Below are 16,287 nucleotides of genomic sequence, written 5' to 3'. Positions count from 1 at the left end.
TTTTCAGCAAACCTAGCCACCCGCTAGTTGGCTTTTTGTTTGAGCGTGTGACAGCAGCCTCAGCATCCCTTGCCTCCGCCTCCCTTGCATCCCAGCCTCCGCCTCAGCATCCCTTGCCATGCAGTATGTCTCACCATGCAGTGGCGTAGCCAGGGGGGGGGGGGGGGGGCATGGGCCCGGTGTGCCGCCCGCCCGGCACGGACACGGGCGGCACACCGGGCCCGTGCCCCCCCCCCCCCCAATTTCCATTTTTTTTTTTTGACATGGCATACAGAGCAGAAAATGACTTTCGACCCCATATGCCTGCCTGCCCGGCCCCACTTCAGATCAAGGAGCCCCCCCCCCCCCCCGAAAAAAATTTCTGCCTATGCCCCTGTCACCATGCATCGCTCGCAGAAAACGTAAAAGGATACCAGCCACTTCCTTGCGAATGATCCGTGCACTTTTCGGAAGCACAATCGCTTCACAGCATTCGTGGGGAAGCCCTCTTCATGTTGTTGATTAGCCTCTCCCTATCAGGGCAAAAGCGCTTTCAGGACCAGATGTAGTGGTCTATATCCCCAATTAACTTCATTGCACTTAGTACACAATGGGCCAGGAGCGCCCCTTACTTTAAACAACCATGCAGGACTGCAGGCCGATCGTGTTCTTACTGTATAGGGTTGACTCGGCGTGACTAAGTCCTCTTGTGACACAGGGCTGATGTGGTGAATTCCGTAAAGAGCGAAGATGGCATCGACTTGTCTCTTTTGGTAGTCGCTGATTCACAGCAGCTCCGATTGTCGGTCACCTTGAAAGTGCTTCGTTGGCTGGGGCATCTGCTACTGCAGCCACTGCAGCGAAGAGCGCAGCTACTGCTGCTGCTCTTCACAAGCTGGAGAATGGATCCGCCCAACAAGCTGTAATTCTCTCGGACTTTAAATCGGCAATGCAACAACTCTCTCGCGTGACTGTCCCAAAAAACTTCTGCCGCGACTCATTAGCATCACTGAAAGAAGTTACCAAAAAAGGAATTATGATAACATTCCAGTGGATACCTTCGCATGTTGGTGTCACATGCATGCGGTGTCAGTATACAACATCGTCCAAGACCTGTATACCGTGTGCATCGCTGTCATTGTGACCTTTCTCGCTGAAGCAACACCGTCATCGCCTTGTACGATTGCGGGGCTCACGCTCCTTCTCCTCCTTCACTCATCATCTTACCTCTTCGCCGTCTCGCAGTTCGCGCACTTCCTCTCCGGGACACTTGATAGCCCCTTGTCAAAGAAGCGCTGTGAGCTCCGCGAGCAACACTATAGCTCATCTGGGCGCATTCTGGTGTTGATAAGCCCATAGCCCGATAGAAAGCCAAGCTCTGGGTCGAAAAGAGACCAAATTTCCAGCCCGTGCAATACCAAGCGTCTCTCTCTTTCTCTAGCTCTCTCTATTTATTTATCGTTTTCTCTCTTTTTACATTACCTGATGACTGGACTTCTATATGTACCTGTCATACGTATGCACACCCACATTATAGTGAAAACCGCAATGTAATCCTGTGACGTATCAATTGGGTTATGTGAAAACACATCAAGTCCATTGTCGATAGCGAGCAGACGGCTCAACATGACGCGATAGTGCAACGTCTATTCTTGTTGTTTACATCTTGCTTTCAGATAGTGTTATTTAACAAAAGTAGGAAGCGTCAATAAAGATAACTCGACCGCGCATGAAACACTCAGATAATGTTATCGGGATGACTGCAACAAACAGACAACGCTTTGTTCAACGCAGCGACCTTGTTTGAGGCAAAATGCGTGCCGATATACACGGTCCCTCCAGGGAAGCATTCATATCAACGTACCGAACGCCAGCGTCAGCATGCGTTTGGTATGATTTTGTGGCGCTAAAAATGCGCATACAACTTCTATCTTATATTTCAAAAAATCACTTGGTAGTTGGCGCTCTGTGCATGTCTGTGTTTGTCCCTTGCGTGTATTTTTTTTTTTTTTGGCGCCCTAGAATCATGTTTTCCGAATCTAGCCAACTTGCCCGAAAAGGGTACGCATTTGGGCTGGTTGGTTCATGATTAAATGCAGGAAACAGCGCTATAAGACGGGACGAAACAAAAGAACAAGGACGTCAGCGTTGTGTTCTTTCGTGTAATCATGAGCCAACCAGCCCAAGAAGTTTTATGAAGAAATGCTTTAGTGTGTGGCGACACCGCGGACCCGAGCTCACGAGGGTTGGACGCTCCAGCGTGCAGCCGTGTCCACGGAAAAGAGGATCCTGGGGGTTTCAGGTACCCCTGCAAACTTGCCTTAAAGGGGCCCTGCAACACTTTTCGAGCATGCTCAAAAAGCGCTGCCGATCGGTAGTCGAGGCTCCCGAGAACACGCGAGCCAAATATTATAGCGATGCGCACGGCCTGGAATTTACAATAAATTCTCAAAGTCAGCTGAAAATCGCTCCCTCTTCTCTCGACAAATGATGTATTAGTCCGCAAAATATGACGCGATTGTCGGCAGTTCCACCATTGGCTGATGTTATAATCACGATAACACCCTCATTATTACTTTCGTTGTTAATTTTGAGTTCAATAAGCAGATAATATGTATGTTTATATTATGTTATCGCGTTAAAAACACCGAACAAACATTAATATTAGCACTTCCGGTCTCACCGACAGCTCGTCTGCTCGTAGTTGCGTGGTTCCGTTTTCTTCGCCATGCGCAGTGCCGAAAACGTGAATATTTCTGTGCTTTTGACCATCGCCGGTTGCCGTTGAGAGTGGCAGCCGTTCGAGTGTTGCCTCGTCAGCTGAGAACTGCATCGTCGGCACGTTCTCACGACCGACCGAGGCACGGGCGCAGCGTGTCTCCGATAACAATGCTGGCGTCCGGTAATGGCGGCGCTTCGGGGTCGTCTGCCAGTGCCGTCTAACGAGGCGGTGTATCGGAGTATGGGCCGAAACCGATCTCAGCTGTCATTCGTTCCAAACGAGCGTGCACGTTTGCTTCCATGGTTGGCAGAGCGATGGAAACACTACGGCGTTCGAGGTGCACACCCAACATTACCAAACCGACGCGCAGTTTTCAAGCACGCGCGATACACAGCGCGATCGCCTCCGCTCGACGAGAACGACGCAAGCCGACCGGAAGTGGCGGCATAGGCCACGTGGTTGCGCCGAGACGCCAGAGAGAAAAAAAATGAAAAAAAATGCCGCCGGCGCTGACGTCGCCTCCTCGCACCTCCGCCCTCCCTCCCTCCCTCCCCTCACGCCGCGCGCAGCTTTCCGCGCGCTCGCTGCGTTGAGTTGAGAGAGAAAGCCGCGGAACGTGATCTCTATAATTTGGTAACACCGCTTAGACTTGACGGATTCGAAAAATTTTTGCGGCATATGGCTGGTGAAGAGTCATACGTCAATAATGGGACTATTCCAATATAACAAAGAAAGGTGTTGCAGGGCCCCTTTAATGTTACAATCGGCGAAGCAGGGGTAATCATCGTTCCTATACACGCTGGTACTGATATTTTGTGGCGCGAGAGTGCTATGTGCAACTCTTCCTCGATCTTTAACGATGGCTAGGAACTTTCGCTGGGGCTCAAATCTCGTTATTGTATTTGCCGCTGTCATCGAAAGGGAGGGACAGGCGAGGTATAATTTCGAAGCGCGATACGACTGCGGCGCAAAAGCGTGAAGCTCATTCCGTTTATCGATGCTACCGTGAAGCGGCGATAAGGAAGTGGACTGAGCGACCAAAAGGCTGAAACACGGTGGCAGACTCCACAAAGAGCCAGCAATCCGAGGGCACATACGCGGCGCACGTCAACATTTATCAACACCAGCTTTTGTCTCTGTTATCGCGCCTTTTGATCTCATCGTGTGTCCGCCATCAGAGACGCTGATTTGCCGGCGCAGGATAGGATGACCCAGTGACGTAAGAAAGGGGACAACTAAGGACATTTACTCGCGTGGGTGTGAGCCGACGTGCATGGGTCCCATGACTAGGTCGATCGGCAACGCGTCAGCGCACATCAAATATCTTGCGAACTGCTCGCTAAGTCACTATAAGCTTGGTACGCCACGAAAGAAACATATCTTGCGGCTGGATTGAGTTCACTTCGCCTGTTTGTGTTCCTAATAATAATTAGTGGGGAACGGCTTCACGACCCAAATCCACGATACGGTTATGGGAGACGCCGTATAGTGGAAGGCTGTGGAAAATTTCAACCACCTGAGGTTATTTAACGTGCACCTAAATTTAAGCACACGGGCCTCTAGTATTTTGCCTCCATAGAAATGTGGCAGCAGGGCCGGGATTGGATTCCGCGTGTCAGTAGTCAAGCACAATATATATCCACTAGACCACCGTGGCGTTTTGTTCGTGTTGATGGGTGGCATGTAATATATTTCTTGTCTTGATCTATCATTGGGCTAAAGTCAGTAATTCTGTACTTTTGTGATAAAATACTTCACTGACAGCTATGCTTTTTTTTAATTTTGTGAACAGCAAGTTTTCATTTTTGCACATGTACTGTTTTTTGTTTCTTATACGCTCTTTTTGTTGCTTGCTTATTACTGAAAAACGTATTGTGAAATGTTGCATGTGCTACTTTTCTGCCCACTCCTGCCTACGACTTCGCACAGAAATCGGCAGTACCAAATTAATTAATTAATTAATGTTTGCACCGAAGGGCCCGTGGTGACCTTTCGGCCCAATTTGTTTACTTCCTCAAAAAACACAGGGGGAACTGGAAGGTTTGAAAGGAATGTGTATTGTTTAATTGATTTAGTTAAAATTTATATGCTTTCATGTCAAGGTGTACAGGGTCGACCACATTTAAGGTGAACACCTCATTACTGTTGAAGCCGGTAAAACTAGAATGTTGATTCTACTTTACGAGGGAAATGTCCGTTTTATGACGTCTAATCATGGTGTACGTAAACGCGATAATAATTTTCCGAATTATGTATTTAACATCAGCTTCTATGAGGCCTTGAATACTAATGAGGTGTTCACCTCAGATGTGGACGACGCTGTACATATGTTCACGTGTCTGAACCGTAATTGTATGCCTCGCTCTTTTAAGCAGGCTCTTAGCCACGTCGGAGGTGAACGCAGAATTTTCGTCTTTTGGACTCCGGGCTGCCAAGAAATTTCAATTTCTCCGTGAGGAAACTCCAAACGAGAATAATTAATACGTTAGCGAAAGTATTAGCGACAACTGTACCTCCTATTCCACCGCTAAACGTGCGCAAATTCAAAGGGACATATTTTGTGGGGATACTATCACCCCCTGTAAAGCTGTTTGCGCCTCACGGCGAACGCGCGTCTCGCGGATGGGCAGCAGTTAGTGTAACCGGTTGCCGAGCGAGCAATGGCGCTGTTTTCGTGCGGGTTAGGGTTATCGCGGTGGCGCCGGCAGCGCCGCCGTGGAGAGGTTAGGCCGGCGTTACCGGCGTGCAGACAGCAGGAAGTTCTCTTTGGGTTTGGCGGCGTGCGTGGATGGACGTCTCCCGCGGTGGGTCCGTGGGGGACGATACCGCGGCTCGTTTCCCGCGGGCCCCTCGTGGTGAGTCGTGCATCGGCGACGCCGTATTCGCGGTGCATTGTATGTCTTATGTTGTCTTGAGTGTGTGTTATGTTTTCCGGGTATTCATTAGCATTGTATAAGGTTATTTAGCAAGTGACTAGTTTGCATAAGATTCGGCCGGCGAGCTCGCCGTATGTAAAAGTGTTTAATAAAAGTACACGTGTTGTTGCACAACGGTATGAAGCGGCGATATCTTAAAAATGCAGCAAAGTCCGTGAGGCTTTCGAATGATTCAGCTTCTGTATATAGTTTGTCGCATCCATGAGATGATACTCGGACGCCAGTAAATGTTCGCTAAAATTGATTGCTGTAATACTAAAAATATCCGGAATCTCATTGATAATTCAAAAGCAAGTGGCAATGCAGAAGCTGCCGGTGAAATAGGTCTCCATAGGTAAAATCACGAGAAAGCGCCCCCCACCCCCTTCGGTGAAAGATGATCGTACAAGATTTGGAGCCCTAGCTCGGTCGGGGACAAAAATTCAAGATGGCGGCGGAAGAGCCGGTAAGAATAAAGAATATACACCCGTGCTTCCAATTGAATGCGCATGCATTTATTGTTTTTACTGAACTGTATGGAGAGAATCCTCGTGTGAAACTGCACGTGTTATCACAAGGTGGAAAGACGTTCTGTACAACCCAGAATGCAACCCCGAGGCACTACACTGTACAAGTACTAAGAAATCGTCCTTGTATCTATTAATACCCTCTGAACTTGGATTCCTGGTTACCGCTGCTGCAGGATTCTCTAGCGGAGAACAGGTTGAAAAATAAAATGGTTGGAAAAAAAAAGGGGGGGGGGGACGCTTGCTTGGTCATTGGCGCATATTTCAAATACCTCAAAAAGGGGAGGGGGGCGCTTGCTCGGGATTTTACGGTAAATGGAATCCGCCATCTAATGAAACCATTCCCTCATTTTTAAGCACCTTGAGCAACCTGGCGACGACTTCCTCCACTAGTTGGTCGCTATATGAATTAAACCTGACTGCATCACTGCAATACTTAAAGAACGCAGCATTCCCAACAGTGGCGCTTGGGTTCTTCGCGACCCAGATTGTCCAGAAACGATATTGGAACAATTACTTTAGATAGAACGGATATTACCGGTTTTCTGTCTCCAGTAGGGATCGCACAGTGAACGCATAGCGCAACTGCAACTTGGTGTCTTAATTAAATATTGTTTGCAATAGGCTTGTATATCGGAACTACTTTAATAATTTCCCATTCATGTGGAAGTGAGCTGTCAGTAATGGACTGCGTAAAAATTACTTGCAATATATAGAACTGGAAAATAATTTCGTACTTGTTAGTCTCCTGGCAGTAATGCCGTCATGCCCGGGGGCACTAGAAATCTTCATCTTTTCAATGGGTTTCATAATTCCTTGAGAAGTAATGGTAATAGGAAGCATTTGGGAAAAAGAGTGGTTGGGCGGATCAAAGTCATGTAGTGTCGGTTCATGATTGAAAACAGATGAAACGTACGAGTTGATTATATCTGAACGCTCATCAACTGGTATATTGGAACCATCAGGGTAACTCAAAGAAGTGTTATTGGAGCATTTACTTGGTTTGAGAATTTTCCAAATATTTGCAGGGTTGACGCGCGTAATGGCCTGTAAGTCGTGGTGGAAGAACTTCTTGGATTGTCTCAAAGCAGAAGTATATTCACGCGGACATGTAAAGTTCTTTTTCCCACTTTCAAGAACTTGTCGAGAGTTTCGCATCACGAAAAAGACGCTTCTTCTTTCTAACAACCTCCATAGTGCGTTCGAAGACCAGGGTTTTCCCGAATCACCGCGAATGCGCACAAGAGGCACATGTAACTCAACAAGCGATATCAGTTTATTCTTAAATAACGACGAATTGTCGTCTATTGTGTACGAGATGGAGCAGTCCGATGAAAGAAATAAGGAAACTCTCTTAATTCGCAGTTAATTTTAGTAAAATCTGCTTTGTTGTAATCCCTGGTGCATTTTATGCAGCGCTGTCGCACAGGAAGTGGGATGCAGAGGTTAAATAGCAGTAAGTTTTGATCGCTTAGACCATCGACGGATGATGGCGATTTAATTATATCGGGGTCAGAAACAAGAACGAGGACTAAAATGTTGCCCCCACGGGTTGGTATATTAACCATCTGAGTATAAGGTTAAACGGTCAGTATCATGTCAAGAAAATCTTTCGACTGGCGGTTACGTGACTATAGATATGTCCAGTTAATATCTGGAAAATTAAAATCGCCACAGAGCATGAAATTTGTAGCAGGAAAACGAGTGTAAAGATGTACTAGAACTGAATTTAGTTCATGATTGAAGGAGGCTTCACAGTCAGGAGCGCGATAACAAGAAGTAATCAGTCACTTTTGAAGCAAGTGAAATGTTGACACAAAATATTTCGTGTTGACAGTTCATTTTGATGGCGTACGAAGGAACGCTTTCTTTCGCAAAAATAAAAATACCGCCCCCGATAGGTCGGCAAAAAAATGTGGAGCTCACTGAGTCTCACTCAAGAAATATATTTTGCATTAAGAAGAACCCATCGCAGCTTTGAGATATCGGAAAAGCGGACTCTAGTAATTATTGTAGCGTAATTAACATCAACCAAATTCAACGACGAAACCGAAACCGAAGCACCGGTGAGCGCTACAAGACGACGACCAGAATGACGTCACTGTTCAAGACAAAAATTGCAGAGGTGTAGTTCTTCCGCGCCCGTTAATGTATGTGCGCCATGCGTGTCCATAATTGCAAGCGCAACCCGCACACCCGGACAACGAAGTCGGTTGATGGTTGATATAACGATGCTCACTCATTCTGGACGTCTAAGAAGAACATGGCAGTTGCGCTATTCCGCGTTTCGGTTTCGGTTTCGCCGCTGAATTTGGTTGAATTTCGTTACTTCGCGATTATTACTAGAGGCTGCTTTTTCGAAATCTCAAATCTGCAATGGGTTCTTAGCATGAAGCACTTCAATTCTCCCATTTGACATAACCGCCTAACACCACTAATATAAAAGGTAATTAATTTAACATTCCTAATTACAACTGCGGGGCATCGAACAATAATCGCATCTCCCTGATTTTTGAGGATTTTCGGACACATATCTTGAAACACCCGTATATCAAACGATGAGCACCTGACCGCACTGGTGAAACATTTAGATCAATTGTGCCACCGTCGAAACTAACTGCGTGCAATTTGTAAGGGACCGCGTGGGTCCTCTTAAACATGTGTGGCTTATTTTTTAACAAACTCACTTTAAAAAGCAATCGCTAGTTCATAACTTTATCGAGGACTTGTCCGTGTCACGCCAAGCCTCAAGAACAGCGCCTGTCCGTGTCGTCCCCATTGGTTTCGACCCCGTTTGAGGAACTCGCGCTGTTTTCTTATTATTTTATCAAGTAAAGAGCTTCAGCGTAGTAAAGAAAAAGTTGCGGTCATTGTTTACTCCAGCATCAAGGTAGGACCCTGGAGAAGGCAAGCAGCTCAGTGTCGCGGGAAAGTGACGTGTGGAATCCAGGCGACGCTGTAAAGGCTTATTGTTTTCTCAACGTTAGGGGATCGGTAAATATTGTATGCTTTAGGCTTTTGCATGTGATCCAAGCAAATTAAATATGGAGGAAATTTATGAGACTGTCAGTTGTTCCCGCCTTATGAACAGGAAGACTTTCATCGATAAACAAAATAAGAAAGTCGAAGTTACCGTCCAATATGCCAAGAAGTATGCAACGGCTTTTTTTTTTTTTCAGTAGAAATTTACTAGCTTTGCCGACTCATACATAAAGTATGATCATACATAAAGTATGATCAGAGTTCGTTGATTATGTATCAATCACTTAGCGAAATGGCGACTTCTCAATAGACGGATTAGAGAAATGCCGTGGTTGACATTTTGTTGAAAGCAGAAAATGAACTGTTGGTCAGGAATTCTATTAAACTGTGTTAGTATTAGCAGAGTCATTCAATGCTTCTTATGGTCACGAAACTGCCGCGTCAGTTTCATATGGAGCCAGCGGCCGCCGCCAGAAGCGCAGCTGTGCTTGAGAGGCGATGCATGGGCGATGCGAACGCTGCTATCGCTGGGGTTGTGTGTGGGAAGCCTCGGTTTTTAAGCTTTCTAAATTTCCGCAACGGTCGCTTTGCTTTCACGCTTTTACTTCTAGCACTCAGCATGCATAAAGACATTTCTGAACGCGTTTTCTGTTTTAAAATGAGCACCCGGGAGGAAAAAAGACCAGCTCAATTAAAACATGCAGCTCGCGGTGGTATCAGCAGAAAAATTACAAAAATTCGGGGATTAACGACAGAATACCAAGATATATCATTACGAACGCCGTAGCAGGGGACTTCTGTATGACTTTTGCCACCTGCAGGCACAGCTGTTTCACCATGCTCGTAAGTCGCTCGCTGTACGCCGCCGGCTGCAAGTTGATTCGTATCGCGTTCACGCTAGATGTTTGCGAACAGTTCATGTAGAGAAAGACACAGTTTGACCTGTACTTTATTCCAGATGGCATTATTCTCTGTGAAGCATATTCTACGCAACGTTTCTTTCACCTGCACCGGCAACGCACTCACACCGGCCGCCGGCCGGCTTGGTGCCGACGACGTAGCGAAGCCTACTTCGTATCGCTTCGTAGTTGTAGCAGGTAACTCTGCGGGAATACAACCGCTGACGAACAGCTTACTTTTGTTAATGCTGGCAGTGTTCTTCGCAGTTCTTCCTCATTCAGCACATTGAAGCGAGTTATCCGTGGCGTCCGGGCTCGAAGGCTTGCACTTGTTTGGGTCCGGAAGCTCGATAGGGAAGAAACGTGGGTGAGCGCGCTCGCTCGCTCGCTGCGTGCGCCGGCGAGAGTTGCACTTGACTCTCATAACAGCTTCTATTCGTTGTAATAGTGATTCGCTTTCACTCTGGCGTACAACCGATATGACTTGTTTTCGTCTAGCCGACAGGGCCGAGCAGTGCAGCACTTAGCAGGTGATCGGCGCGCAGTTACACTCCCCGTTGGTCCCTTTCTTGCCAGGCGTTTCCGCACGACACGCACTACGGTGCGGTATAAACAGGGCGTCGGCGACGCTCGGACCTCTTCACAGGCTGACTCACGTGGTCGTTTGCATGGTGGTCGCACTGTAGATGAGCGAGATCGAGGTTTGCGCTTTGTGAGATACGAAGGAAGTCCTTCAAAAATCCTTGGAACGGTGTCAGCCTTCAGCGTTGGTTTGTCGCGTTTCTGCGACACGGAGTCGCCGTTGATGTTAAAATCATACGCAGTGATAATGTCCGAAGCGTCGAAATGGTTCGCACACACACGTGTATACTTCGACAGAAAGTTAATTATCACCGCTTTCTTGCAGCGGTATGGCCCGCTTCCATTTCTCGCGCTGCTGCTTGTCTAACGGTAAACAAAACGACACCTTTTTGCTTCCCTTGTAGTCGGAACGGCACCCCGGCACGCAACATCTGTTAGGCATCCTAGTCCTGCGACAGCGTTTCCTTTAACTTAAACATATGATATCCAGCAGCTTGTCTCGCACTGCGCGAGTATTTCAATACGCGGACGGCGCAGACGATCGCCTCTGTGGCGCAGCGGCGCCGCGTTGCGGCATTTTCGAGCAGCGTATGAAGCTCGCCCATAGCGTGACGGTGCAGTTTCGTGACCATAAAGAGAATTGAATGACTCTGGTATTAGTAAGCACCCTTTCCCTCTTTGGTTGCCTTCAACAGTTCGGTAAAACTATTTGCTTGGCTCTGAGCTGAGAGAAAACTTACTGAGTTACAAGAAAAAAAAATACGTTGATTTTGCTACTTGGGCTACTTGGGTAATCATATGTAAATACATGCTACGTATACCTTACACTGTTTGCTACCATTAGGATTACTCTGCAATTATAAAGAGAGCAATGAACCGAACATTACTGATTGTTGGTATGCTACCATGACTATATTAATGAGGCGCGTGTCCCTTTACACACGAGACAGTAGTTGAAATGTTCATCATTTTGGCTCGCGCGTTGTTGAGTTTATTTTCCCCGCCATTCCACTAAGGCAGCCGTAGGTAAAAGTTCAGGAGCCGAATTCCCAATCCTTTTCTTCGTAACTTTACTTTTCGTCGGCCGTGTTCGCTAGTAATGTGGCCAGCGTCGCCATTGGTTGTCATCTCTCCTCCTACTCACATTTCTCGGAGGCATCACTCTTAATTATTCTCTAAGTTCATAAATTATGTTAATGCATACTCTCTTAATTAATTCAGAAATTCTTACTCTCTTAATTCATTAATCATCGCCAGGGGGAACGATGACGGTATATGTGAAATATCATTTATATGAAGGGAAGGCTTACGCGTTTAAGATCCAAATTATAATGAATATAGCAAAATCTCATATCTCTCCGCAGTATTTCGAGCGCAGTATTGAGCTATGATCCGTTATTTGCACTAGAATGCAGCCTGAGCTGCGATTATACTTCTAAAAAAAGTATACAGGCAATAGATGTAGCATGCTGATGTTGCATCAATATTCCCGTTAAGTTGTTGACATGGACGCTGATTTAGTACAAGGTCGTGGGTTCGATTCGACTAGGTCGTGGCCACATTCCGGACGGGCCGGCGTGCAAACCAGATCATGAATACACAGCAAAATGGTCAGATTTTACGAAGAGCCAGGACGTCTCTCACAGCCCATCGAGGAGTTTATACCTCGGGAGGCTAAATGACATCAGTCGTCAACCGTGCGTGTGCCGCCATGGTGGGTGCTCGGATGCTGACCTGAAGGTCGCGGGTTCGGCCGCAGCGGTCTCATTTCGATGGAGGCGAAATGCTGGAGGCCCTTATGTGCACGTCGACATGGAATACAGAGCCCAAAATGACACTCGATCACATCTGCCTGCCCGACCCCCACTTCAGATCAAGGAGGTGCATTCCCGAAAAACATTTCGGGCTGTGCCCCTGCCCCGGGCTGTCAAAATTTCCAGAGCCCTCCACTACAGCGTTCCTCATAATTATCTCGTGGTTTTGGCACGTAAAACACCACAAATTATTATTACTATCTATGACTCCTGAGTAAAAACGTTTAAAAACTGCGGATAACAGCACTTAAAACACAAGTTTACCTTGTCAGTTGTTTACTTTTAGCTGCAGCACTGCATTCGAAAAAGAACAGCGATAACTGCGCTCAAATTCGCTATAAAATTGATCTAAGGTTGCCCTGCACGCTCTCACGTAGAATGGCTCTCCCGAGCTGCGCTTTTTCAGCGCAGGTGGAATGTTTCAACGTCCTCCCTCCTGGCAGGGCGTCTGTTGCGCCTGCGCTTAATTGGGCAGTGAAGGCGGCTCCGTTCGAGCCATCTCAGATTCCCACTTGCCACTGCCCCGAACGGAAGTGCGTGTTATGCAATGAATTTTCGCAGTACGTAGGACAATTGCAGATTTTTTCAGCAGAGTTCGTGCATAATCCGCTCCATTTTTTACATATAGCGTGAGACGCTGTGGGGGCTATATAGTAAATGCATTCGCAGCAAGAAATTGGGTGTTCTTACCAACCGAAACGTGAGGTTGATTATTAAATGAATGTGTTTTGTGCCTATGAAATGAGCAAACCTATTGTTATAAGGCTGTTAATATGTTCTTCTAGATCACTTAGCGTTTGGTTGTTTTCTTTTTGTGATTTTTTTATTTGCAGCCCGATCGCGGCACCTCGCGCATGCAGGCCCGGATCGCACAACGCATTTAAAACTTTTTACGCAGCTTCCACAGTGTTGCGTGATATAACGCCGCATAGGTGTAACGTATATTTATATATAAATCGTTTGCACTGCGACTACGCCAAAGTTTCTCTCAAAATTCACTCATATATACAACAGTGCGATGCAGTATCACCGTGAAAATACCGAGTGCTTCAATATGCGCTTTATTTACTTTTTTAGACAATTAAACAGAGTTTATACACCATAAAATCTTTGACAGTAGGGCACCTGTCGTCTTCTCATACAAACTGTAGGTGCTAATGCTTTGCCGCTGCTAAGGTTACATTGAAAATATTAATTAGCACAAACTTGTTAATTAACTTCTGCATGGAGGACAGTTCCTTATTGGAAAAGTTGTAGGGCGTCACAATTTATGGCATGCTTAGCTTTTAGAAATCAGAAATGTCGCACCGTAATGGTAGGTATTCATCCTCGAATTTCAAGGCCCTGAGCGCGCCGGGAGCGCCTTAAAAGGCGGGCGCTTTAAACGGTACGTCATACTGAAATGCCTGTTACGATAAGTGACGAAATTTGTATGAAGGCGCATCGCGCGGCAGTATCTTGTCGTCGAAAGCGGCAAATCATCTCAAATGCACAAGCGGATAGCTTATCGCTTGCGTGTGATATATTCGGTGCTATTCTGTTTCTTTCGAACCGTTGCAAGAAAACAGCCATTTAAAGGGACACTAAAGGCAAATATTAAGTCGACGTTGATTGTTGAAATAGCGGTCCAGAAACCTCGTAGCGCTGCTTTTGTGCCAAGGAAGTGCTTATTTTGAAATAAAATCACGTTTTTAGTGGTCCGCATCGCGTTAGCGCGCTTCAAATCTCCCGCCTGAAAATACGACTCTCATACGTCACTGCTGCCATGCCCAACGTTGCCCGCTTTTACTGCGCGGCCGCCGACACTAGTAGCAGCCGAGCGGAGGTAGCGGGACCCACAGTAGCAACAACGGCGCTGCGGCAAAGACTTGCTCGGATGGGCACATTCAAAGCCGTCACCAAGTTGCGGTTGGTCTCGTAATCCTCAGTACGAAAGTGCAGCGAGCACACGCGCAGAGGTTTTGACTGTTTAGCACACTGGCGCAATGGCATGACACTAAGCCACTTCGAGCGTAAGGGTTCATTCCGCGGCACCCAGTGCAAAGACACACCGGTTTCCTTGCTGCAGCACTGGCGTTGTGCACCATTCGGGCATCCGGCAATATCACACGCATGCGGCATTTTGTCGAACTTTCTGTCAGAGCGACCTTCACGAGCGCGCAAAACACGCACGGCAGTACGCGATCCCGAAACTACCACTGAGACGGGCGAGGCACAGCTCGGCGAAAACGGAACCTTTGAACCACGCGCGCCGTTCCCCATGGCAACGCCACGGAGGTTTTGTTTTCCATGAATCAAGCGGAAACGAACAAACAGCATTTTATTACGTCTTTTGATGCTCGGAATGTTCTTTTTTTTACTGCTGCTAGTTTGATTACTAGTGATTTATTGTAGGCCGACTTCCCTACGTCATCGGGATCACTTCGAAAATGTCCCACTCGTGGCGCTCGTCATGTGATACATTTAGCTTAATTTCTCGGTAAGTAGGGCACTGCTGTTGATAATATTGCCGTTTTAGAAGTTGTCATACATTGGGCTTTCACTCTAACATAAATTGTTATTTGCCTTTAGTGTCCCTTTAAGCCTTTCCTTCAGCTGAATACAGCGTAAAACTCAGTAGCAGCCATTTCGGCGCTTTTTCTTGCAGATAGAGCGACAGACGAAATAGCGTTTTGTGCCTATTTATACTTTAAAGAAACAAACAAACAAATACATCATACGTATATAAAGCAGAAGCGTAGCCGGAATTTTTTTTCGGAGGGGGGGGGGGGTTCAACCATCCGTTTTGTATGTTCGTGCGTGCGTTTGTCTGCGTGTATACTATATGCACGTGCAAAATCGAAAAATTTCGGGGGAGTTTCAACCCCCCCCCCCCCCTGGCTACGCCCCTGGTATACAGTGAACGGTCCACTTGTGTATATGTCATACGACTTGCTTTTTTTTTTTCTGAGCAGATTGTGCTGCGACGCGCCTTCATCCAAATTTCGTCCCTTCTTCGTCATTTCGGCATCCCTCATTGCATGACTGCACACATTACATGTTTTGTACGCGCGTAAGTTTGCGAATGCAAAGCTCGAGTACTGTGGTCTCCCTGTGAAGTGCAGAATTTCACATAATGGAATTTGGCTTCATAAACGAACTATCGATTCCATGCAGTTCTATAGGGCCGCATCTGGTTCCACCAATGCAAGGTCGCTAGGATAGAGTGCTAGAATAGAGTCCCACATATTTACAGCCTACGCTCTTCACGGACATGACTGTGACAGCAGATTAAGGAATTCTAATGAACATCATTGACTTTAAAAAAGAAAGAACAGAGAGCTTCGCGATTACAAGCCATATATCTTTTAGCGCGGCGCCACGAAGCACAAAAGGAAAATGTGCGTTCATATCGGCCGTCATCGAGCATTCTTCGTCCTAGATTTCCCCTCCAGACCTCCAGGCAAATTCAAGAAAGATCTCGCGTGTCAATGAGGATGTTATTTTAAAGTGCTAGCATTCTTTGGCCAGCAAACAGAGGTCTCATTCTTATCGAACAGCTTTCAAGGTTTCTGATTGGACGTGCTTACCTGATTTCGCCGTGTGTCATTGGACGCGCTCTGTAGCAACATCAGACGATACGTCGTCCTCTCCATTCCTTTAAGCCTCCACGTGGTGCTGTACTCTGCGCGACCGCCTCACAGCGGAGAAATTTAAAGGAACGATGAGGCCCGCCAGTAAGTATGCGGCCGGCAGTGTAAACGTTAAGGCAACAAAGAGCGTTAGCGCGAAGTCAGAGAGGCGCGGTGAAGATTTATTGGACAGCAGCGATGTTGAAAAAAAAAAAAAAAGTCAAGTTTCGCCGTAAGGGCGAAGCAATGACTGCGA

This window comes from Rhipicephalus sanguineus, chromosome 1, assembly GCF_013339695.2.
Source record: "Rhipicephalus sanguineus isolate Rsan-2018 chromosome 1, BIME_Rsan_1.4, whole genome shotgun sequence".
Classification (NCBI taxonomy): domain Eukaryota; kingdom Metazoa; phylum Arthropoda; class Arachnida; order Ixodida; family Ixodidae; genus Rhipicephalus; species Rhipicephalus sanguineus.
The sequence above is the reverse complement of the archived record's forward strand: the minus strand, read 5'-3'. Positions refer to the sequence as shown.